Source organism: Drosophila grimshawi, unplaced genomic scaffold, assembly GCF_018153295.1.
Source record: "Drosophila grimshawi isolate 15287-2541.00 unplaced genomic scaffold, ASM1815329v1 contig_44, whole genome shotgun sequence".
NCBI lineage: Eukaryota > Metazoa > Arthropoda > Insecta > Diptera > Drosophilidae > Drosophila > Drosophila grimshawi.
The window spans coordinates 9,219,882-9,229,218 of NW_025063240.1; the positions used below are offsets into that span (position 1 = coordinate 9,219,882).

Genomic DNA, 9,337 nt, shown 5'->3' on the forward strand with positions numbered 1-9,337 from the left:
TCCTTATCAGATATTATATCTCACTCACACACACAAACACACTCGCAACCACACACGACGAGACAGAGAGAGTGAGAAAGAGAGAGAGGAGAGTCTGATTTTTCACCTACCAATCATAGAAGCATTATTTGAATTCTTTATATCGCCTACAAATTAAAACACAACTCGAGAAATTCACAAAAATTGAAGAACAAGTTAAGCGCCAACGAGACGCGTCTGTTACCGCCAAGCAACGTTGAACGAGTGGCAAAGGTTGCGCACAAGCAGCTCACGCGAAGCCGAACTAGACACACTTGCTGCCAGCCGATTGGCTCAATGAAAGCTTAGCTCAGGATCTGATCGCTTTTAGCGCGCTCTACGTAAGCTCGACGGAGAGTAAGAGCCGGCATGCTATTGGTTAGCTGAAAGGAGCGAGAGCACGTTTGGTTTGTGACACGGCTATGGCCTGTTAGCCGAGACATAAAACATAAGCTTGCGCCTCCTCCACAAGCCAACGAGAATAAAGAGTTGAATTATCTCTTAAAGCTTCACTTGAATCGTGTCTAAGAAAGCTCGTTTCTTTTTTTATTTAAATAAAAACATTTGTTCACATTTAAAAAATTTATTTTATTTTGTAGTTTTCTTTTATTTTTTAATCAACTATTACACTGAGAAAAATTAAATTGCAAAATATAATTAAGCACATAAATCATTAAATATAAATATTTACAATATTCTGTTTGTCAGTACATAAATTAATGAGATCATCCCAAATAGTCATTGTTCTTGGAGATTATCTATATTTATATTTCAACAATTAGAACTTTATGCGTTTTTCAGTCCCCCCACTCCCCTTCCAACTCCTCCCACTCTATATTACCTTAAAAGTTGCAGGCGCTGCGTCAATGTTGTTGTTGTTGCTTTTTGTCATAGTTTCGGATTTATGACAAACAGTCGCAACCAGTTTATTATTTCCGAAATTACTGTTAATGTTTGTTGTTGGCCCAAAATGTCACTATTTAAATTTTGTTCACGCATCAAAATCAATAATAATTAAAAAAAAATAGAAAAAAAATAATATATATATATATATATATATGCAGATATATAAAATAAATGGAATTATTTCCAAAAGCTTACATTCATTGCGTACATATGCAAATAGAAGTCTTTAATTACATTTTAAGAAATAAATATTTATATATATTCTGGGGAGTAGAGTATAAAAAAGTCGTTGCAATAATTTGTGGGCATTCGCATTCATAAAAATAATTACTCCAAAGTATTGAAAAAGACAATGAAACGTGTTTGGTTTTACCTGATAAGTTGTTGCTGTTGCACACACACACACAGCCAGACACACACACATAGATAGAGTCATTCATATAAGTACACACACCTTATATGATTAAATACAATATATAGAAGTTATTGTAGTTGTGTCGTTCCTTTTAATTGTCATATTCGACTCTCGAGGGCGGTCACCGAGGGTCGCTTTAAAAGTGATGAAACAATTGAAATTGTAACTCATCAAAAAATACAACAACAAAAAAACAAAAAAACAAAACTCTGAATTGCTCACATTTTGAAACTGACTTATCATTGATGGAAACATTTTAGCCACAAGGCAGCAAAATGTGTAGAAAAATGTTAAATTTTTAAACTCGCATTCAAAGTTATATAAGAAATTGCCTTGCATCAATTATCAATTGGGAAATTCGGGTTTTGACAAATCCGAATTCAAAATGGAAAAATCTAACGAAATTTAACAAATGTTAAGATATTTTCAAAATGAATAAAGTCTGATAAAAGCCGTTCTACACTGAGACTATAATATTAAACAAATTATTTGTATTTATAAATACTTTTTTAAGTAGCTGTTTTTTTTAGCTCTCTTCCTGTGTCTGTGTCTGACAAATGTAGGTCTTTATTGCGCTTAAGCAGACGACTTTAGTTTATTACCCAAAAGAAACACAGAATACCGCAAAAGGCAATGCACAAAATATTTATTCAAATTATTCGATTCACACACACACATAAGTGACAATCAGAAAGATACAAAATAACAATTGTATGTACTTGGCCAACACCTGCCTCACACCTTCCCTCCCGGCGAGGCCCACCCACCCCCCTAAACTACGACCAAGAGGCTGACGCGTGGGCTTGATAATCGTAAGCACACACTTACTCACACACACACACACACATATATATATATATATATATATATATATACGCACTTGTGTGTGCAAGAGCCGACAAACTGGGCTCAAAAATGTAGAAATTATGAAAATGACAGTTAAAGGCACAAAACGTACGCCAGCCAGCTGAATAGAGGATTGGTGTGTGTGTGTGTGTGTGTGTGTGTGTGTGTGTGTATGAGGGGGAGGGGGGTGTGTGTTGTGTGTATTATTGTCGACAGACGGGCAAGTGAAATAAATGCGGAAACACTCGTTGTCAATATTAATATGACGAATATGGCAAAACCAAATCCGAAAACTCAATTCAACACACGGCACATAAAATGCCACATTTGGCACACCCCCTCCCCACCCCTCCCCTACCAATACCCACCCCCTGCTCACCTACTCTGAAAGCCTATCAATGCAAATAGGCGCAAATTCCTATGTGAGTGTATATATTTATATATATATATATATATTTGTATAGTATGCATAGGCATTAGTTAGGGCGCGTTGGAGGCTAGACAAACCAAAAAAAAATAAAAAAGAAACAATGAAAATAGTATTAAAGAAAAACTATTTTAAAAGCGATAAGAGCAAAACATTTTTAATCATTTCAGCTAAATAAATATGTAAATCATATTAGCAAAATAAATGTATATATGTATTTATATAAAAGTCTACTTCAGTCGCAGATTTGTAAACAAAAAGATTTATTAAGTGAAAATCGCACTAAAATTGAGAAATTGACATCAATGGGAAACTGTATACAGTATGTCAATAAAGTGTTTGGACACTGGACAATATTCATATTTTCATATATATATAATCGTACAATTGTATATTTAAATAACGGAAAATTGTGTTTTTCTGAATAGCAATTTCTTACATCTCTTAATTCAAGTCTACAATTTTCTACAATTTTTTTATTTTTTTTTATTAAAATTTGTCCAATTTAAATGGTGCATTTTTTTATGTATATAAATTGGCTAAAATTAGCATTAGATTTTTTCTTACTTTTATTATTATTAAAAACTTGAGTTTCCAATTTACATAGTTTATAACTTATATAATTTTGGTTGAAAACAAAATCCAGAAAATTGTTCTTTTTTTAAGGCGACTTTCACAGAAGGGCGATTTCCTACATTTTCGGTAATTTCTTTTTTGAGTGTATGGAAAGATAGATGGAGTAAAATATTGCTCCGATTTTAGAAAATTGTCTCTGAGCAATTCAATGATATAATAAATATTTTTTAAATTTGCTGATTATTGAAAAGCAGTTCAAATTTGTTCACAGTTTGAGTACTGTACATAAAGTACTGATGAACTTTGACAATTCTGATTGTACATTGAGAGATAGTGAGAAAGTCAGAGAGAGAGAGAGAGAGAGAGAGAGATTGTTTTACTTACGCTTTTGTAGACCTCCACAAAGCGATTCTTTGGCGGTCTGCCGCGTTTGCGATTAAAGAAACCATCGATTGAGGTGATTTGTGTGGGCGGAGCGGCCAACTCGTTGCTCTCGCTGATGGTGGTGGCATCCACATCCGTTGACTCCGTGCCACTGCTGATGTGCTCCATGCTATGCCAGCGCAGTCGACCCGGACACTTCCCTTGCACCCGTTTCCCGCTTATCTTTTAGGTTTGAGGGCACTTGCTGAAAGCGACACGAATTTCAATTGCAAATTGATACCTTGGGAATGCAATTGGCAAATTGGTAATGCCAAACAGTTTTAGCCAAAAAAATAAATAATAAAAGACGAAAAAAAGCAAACAGAAACACAAAAATGTGACTCATAAGCAGCTCACAAGGCGGAGGTTAATGCCGCACAGGCGCCAGTCAGCAGAAAAAGAACACCTTAGTTGTGAGAGAGCTCGACTAGCAGATACCCTGCAGCCAGCTATTGCATATAGTCGATATCGATATCGATATCGATAAAAGCACAGGCTGTAGTCATATTTGCAAAATTTCTCTTTAAGTTCATTTTGCAATTGTTCTTATTTCTTTCGACTTATGCAGATATATATATATATACAAATACATATAATTATATATTTATTTGCTTATCATTGTGTGTGTGTGCTGATAGTGGATTGTTCAATATGAACAGACAGCCTGAGAGACAGAGAGACAGAGAGACTTGCATGGCTTAATCGACTCGGCTTTTGTTGCTGATCAAGAATATATAATCTGCAATATATAATATATACACCCGTAACGGGTGCGTCTTCCAACACTGTTATGATACATTGGAATACAAGTTCCGTTAGTTTTGTCAAAGATCTTTGGGTTTTTCCCTTCGTATGGTTTAATTATTGGTAATAAACAGATGTATACAAATTTGGAATGGGCATGGAAAAAAACACTCTAACCTGAGGAAGTAGCGAAGATCCTTGTTTACAAATATCAATTATATTATGTGGATCGGCATCAATTATATTATGTCGATCGGCAATTGATGATTTGTTAAAATTAAAAGAAAACTAAAACAAATAATGCTAAAAAACCAACATCAAACAATTATCACACAGGTAGAAATCTGCAATCTTATGGCCTGGGTCCAGCCCATAAAAGTGCTACGGCATCTAATATTCGATTTGATTTAAGGTTACAAATATCGAAACATCGTGTTCAACAAATTTGATCAGAAAGTACTCGATTGGTTTGGAAGACAATGAGAGAGAAAATGAGTAGCTACGAAGGCCGAAAGCTATCTGAGTTCTGAATAGTTGTTGAATCGATGTCAATTCGAATTTTATTAGTTATAAACAAATATGGAGGCGGAACACATTATGAAGTTGCTATTTTCATATTATATTAATTTTATTAGCACTGCCTTTAATCGAATTTCGCAACTTAACCTTAAAATTAAACTTGAACTTAACTGTTAAAAATTAATACAAAATGTTATGTTAATTTTACAAATTTAATTCCTTTTTTATTTGACGTGCATTTAAAACAGCTAACTTTTGTGGAAAACATTTTTTTAATTTTATTTTAAATTTTATAATGAAAAAACCAAGTGCCTTTAATCGAATTTCGCGGAGTGTATAAACTTTATTGGGTCTGATTTGCTTCCAACTGCCTGCATTTCTTTATTATTGGAATTCACATTTCAAATGAAGATCAACAGATATTCCATCTTCAAACTGAACTTAAACATATTTATATATGTTCATCTACAGTAGACACAATTGAAAGTATTCCCATTTATTTGTCTACTCTCTTTAAGATTTGATACTCATCATACATATTTATAAATGGGGAACTAAGTTCAATCGTTTCTAAAATGAGCACTAGTTCAGTTATAAATAATTAAATATCTATTATGATTCTGTCAAATAAAATTTGATGCTATTGCGAAATAAATATATATATATATATATATATATATATATATATATATATATATATAGGTCACACTTGTCTGTCTACGCTTATCTGTTGCCGTGAACTAAACAAATTTGAGCAAAAGCTCGAAATTAGAACCTGATCCAGGTTCCTCTAAAGCCATTGACGTCGTCTATTATCAGTGGTACTTGACAACATCGTTCAATGCATATAAAATGCTATAAAATGTCGGTAGTCCGACTCTGAAGAATTAGTCTCATCTGTTTCTATTGACACCAATTGGCCATAGTAGGAAAAATGGAATTAAATTGGGTTTCATTTACTTTATGCATAAGTCTGATCCTGATCAAAGGCGAATCCTCTTTCGTAACTACAGCTACGACAAATGAAGTGAGTAAATAAGAATTAATTATATTAGACAAGCGAGTTATTCCAATTCTAAATTATATCAGATCTGCAAAGCATCAAGGAGAGAGGAGGAACAATGCGGATCATATGCATATAAGGCCATCAAACCACTGCTCATCTACATGGAATTGATGAGGACAGAAGTGGAGAACTATGATAATAAAACATCCACTATGAATAGGGAAATAGAAGAGAAACAATTGAAGATATCCAAACTTGAATTAGAATTGAGAGAGCAGATTTATAAGGGATTGATCAGCAGTAAAGACAATGAATTAACGCAGCAAAAGTTAGACCAGCAAAATGTATATAAAACTATCATTCAGGAACTGAGAGAGTCGCAGAAGAAACTAGTTGATCAAAATGAAAATGTCGCCACCATACAGGAATTGAGAAATCAGATAGATTTATACAAGAATAACAATGACAATTTGCAATCAATCAGGAATGAATTAAAGAATTTGCAATCAATCAGGAATGAATTAAATAAGCTCAATTCACTAAAATATGAGGAATGCACAAGTGATTTAATCACCAAACAAAAACTTCAAATCGACAGCGATGCAATCAAATTGCAGGAGTTTAAGAAACAGTTGGTTGAACAAAAGAAATCCATTGAGGAAAAGAATCAACAAATATCCAAATTACAAAACGATGTAAAACAATGTGTAATGAAATTGGAGGACCCAAAGCAGAAACCCATTATTAGTTGCACATCTTTTGGAGATGTTCCGGGGGCTCATCAAACCAGTTTCTCTAATTATTCCTTTGATGTCTTATGCGACACGGAGACAGCAGGTCCTGGATGGACAGTTATCCAGCAGCGAATCAATGGTAAAGAAGATTTCAACAGGTCTTGGACAACATACCGCGAAGGCTTTGGTTCCTTTGATGGAGACTTCTTCTTGGGCTTGGAGAAGATCCATCGCTTAACGAGCTACAAACCCCATGAACTTTATGTACATCTGGAGAAATTTAATGGCAAAGTTAGATATTCGAGATATCAACAATTTGCCATTGCTGGCGAAAGCGATGAATTCCAGCTGAGCTTAAGTGGATTCAGTGGCAATGTCAAAGATATGTTGTCAATATATAACAATAATAAGAAATTTTCGACATATGATCGTGATAATGATGACAGGAATGATGTCAATTGTGCATTAGCAAAACTTGGTGGATGGTGGTACGCTGGCAATTGTAGATTTGGGTAAGTAAATGACTCTCTTCATCATCTCTATTTATATATTTAACTGTTTTCTTCTTTCCCTCTACAGAAACTTAAATTCAAAGTACTATGACAGTCATGATGACTGGAGAAATGATGGTATATCTTGGTATAACCCAGTCAAAAATGTTAAAATGCTTATTCGCCCAACATGTATATAAAAATGATGCAAATGTAATATGAATTGTACTTTGGAATTGTAAATGCAATTAAAAATTAACTCTCAAATAATTAAATTAACACTGTAATTACATCAAATTTTATGAATTTCTACTTCCGTGGTTTCAACTCTCCGAAGGATAACTATATAACTTTATAAATACCTGAATATATCTTCTGGTTTTTAAAGACTATAATAATTTCCTAGCAAATATAGATGTTTAACTAATATAATATATGTGCTCGCTTCGCTTATCATGCTGCACGCTTCTCACACCTCCACCCCTCATCTTATCAAATTTGCAGCTTCTAATTCCATATAAAAAAAATTACTTCTTTGGGAAATTTGTCTTGGGAGCAGTGCGCGATAGAAACAGATTTAATGGCTGACCTATTCAAGTGGCGAGGGGTGTACCGATTGGGTTTTATGATGACTGGAAGAGAGATGGTATATTTTGGCGTAACCCAGTCAAAAATGTCAAAATTCTTATACGCTCAGCAAAAATATAAAATTGTTTGAATTGTATTTACCAATTATAAATAAATTTACATGATTTTTCAAATAAATAAATTAGCATTGAAATGATGACAATTCCTCGTCTTTTCGAGATTTCAACTCTGCATCGGATATGGATAACTGTAAAAATAGCTGAATCTAACCATCATTTCTATATCTTCAGATTTTCAAAGACTAAAGAAGAGGAAGAAGAGTTTATGGAATGTGATTCCGGTTTGATAATTATGAGGATAACATAAACTGCGGAACGCTTAAGATTTATTTTAGAATATTATTGAAATATATATATGGAAATTAAATGGCAATCAGATCATAATTTATATATATACACATTATAGATCTCTACAGACAATATACAATCCCTAATCAAATAGAAAATAGAATAAATATTTTATTTCTATATTTATTATTGGGTATTCCTTCGAGAAGAGGGTCGATTCTTTTTTGAAATTCATGTTTCTGCAAACGGATACATTATTCAAATTGATAGAATTTAGAATTTAAACACCAACATTTTTTAATTTTATTCTATTTTCTTACATTTTATTAATATATTCTTAAATTTTTGGGACGTATTTTGAAGAACTCGATTGAAAGACCTGCCACAGCGTTCTCTATCACTGCAGTACATCAGTTGCAACAGTTGCGCAAGTTGCAACATTGCATTGCAGTGACTCCTTTTGGCTGGGCTATTTCCAAGAACGGTTTGCATATGAATCATATTAAAGTGAAGATTGCATAAATTTTATGAATGCAATTCTGGAATAACTAACAAACTGCTTGCTGCAAATGGTAAAAGATAGTTTTTTAAAAGACTTCTTGCTTGTTAAAAGAGTTAAAAAAGAACAACTAATTTTGGTTGAATTTCAAATATTTACATTTTCAGCAATTGAATATGAATAAATTGAATTTGAATTTGAACATTTTGCAATCCATTCAAATCCATTATGGATAATAAGTTCTTTTCTCCTTTTCTCTTATTTTGTTTATATATATTTTTTAATATATGTAATTAGCAGTCCATTAGTTGTGCATTGACTAATTGGAATAGGCCATGCACTAGCAGCAATTTTAACCGCTGTCTGATTGCCATTAATCGATTAGCTAACTTTAGTCTGGGTGCGTCCTTTAGTTCCTCTGGCCGGGAGAGAGATTAACGATCTGCATGCGAGTATTTTAAGTCACTTAAGTCATTTATTGGTATCCATTTGAATTACTTTACACACACACACGCACACACATTGTGAGTCAAAGAAAGGCCGCAACTTGAAACCACATGGAGTCTTAACAAAAGACTAGATTTCTCAGATTACGTTGACAAGCAGCTCTCCTTATCAGATATTATATCTCACTCACACACACAAACACACTCGCAACCACACACGACGAGACAGAGAGAGTGAGAAAGAGAGAGAGGAGAGTCTGATTTTTCACCTACCAATCATAGAAGCATTATTTGAATTCTTTATATCGCCTACAAATTAAAACACAACTCGAGAAATTCACAAAAATTGAAG

The 9,337-nt window shown here is 33.5% G+C and overlaps 1 protein-coding gene across 3 annotated transcripts in view; it reads right to left on the reverse strand.

Moving 5' to 3' along the window:
- LOC6558937 overlaps nucleotides 1-9,337 on the reverse strand; it is a 30,510-nt gene extending 21,173 nt beyond the window's left edge. For 2 of the 3 annotated variants that reach the window (XM_043215490.1, XM_043215492.1), the window contains exons 1-2: nucleotides 9,259-9,337; nucleotides 3,573-3,816 (exon numbers count right to left, since the gene is read on the reverse strand). The gene's annotated coding sequence lies outside the window, so the exon portion shown is untranslated. Of the gene's footprint in view, nucleotides 1-110; nucleotides 212-3,572; nucleotides 3,817-9,258 lie in introns of those variants that run through there. The other variant, XM_043215491.1, reaches the window with a different exon arrangement.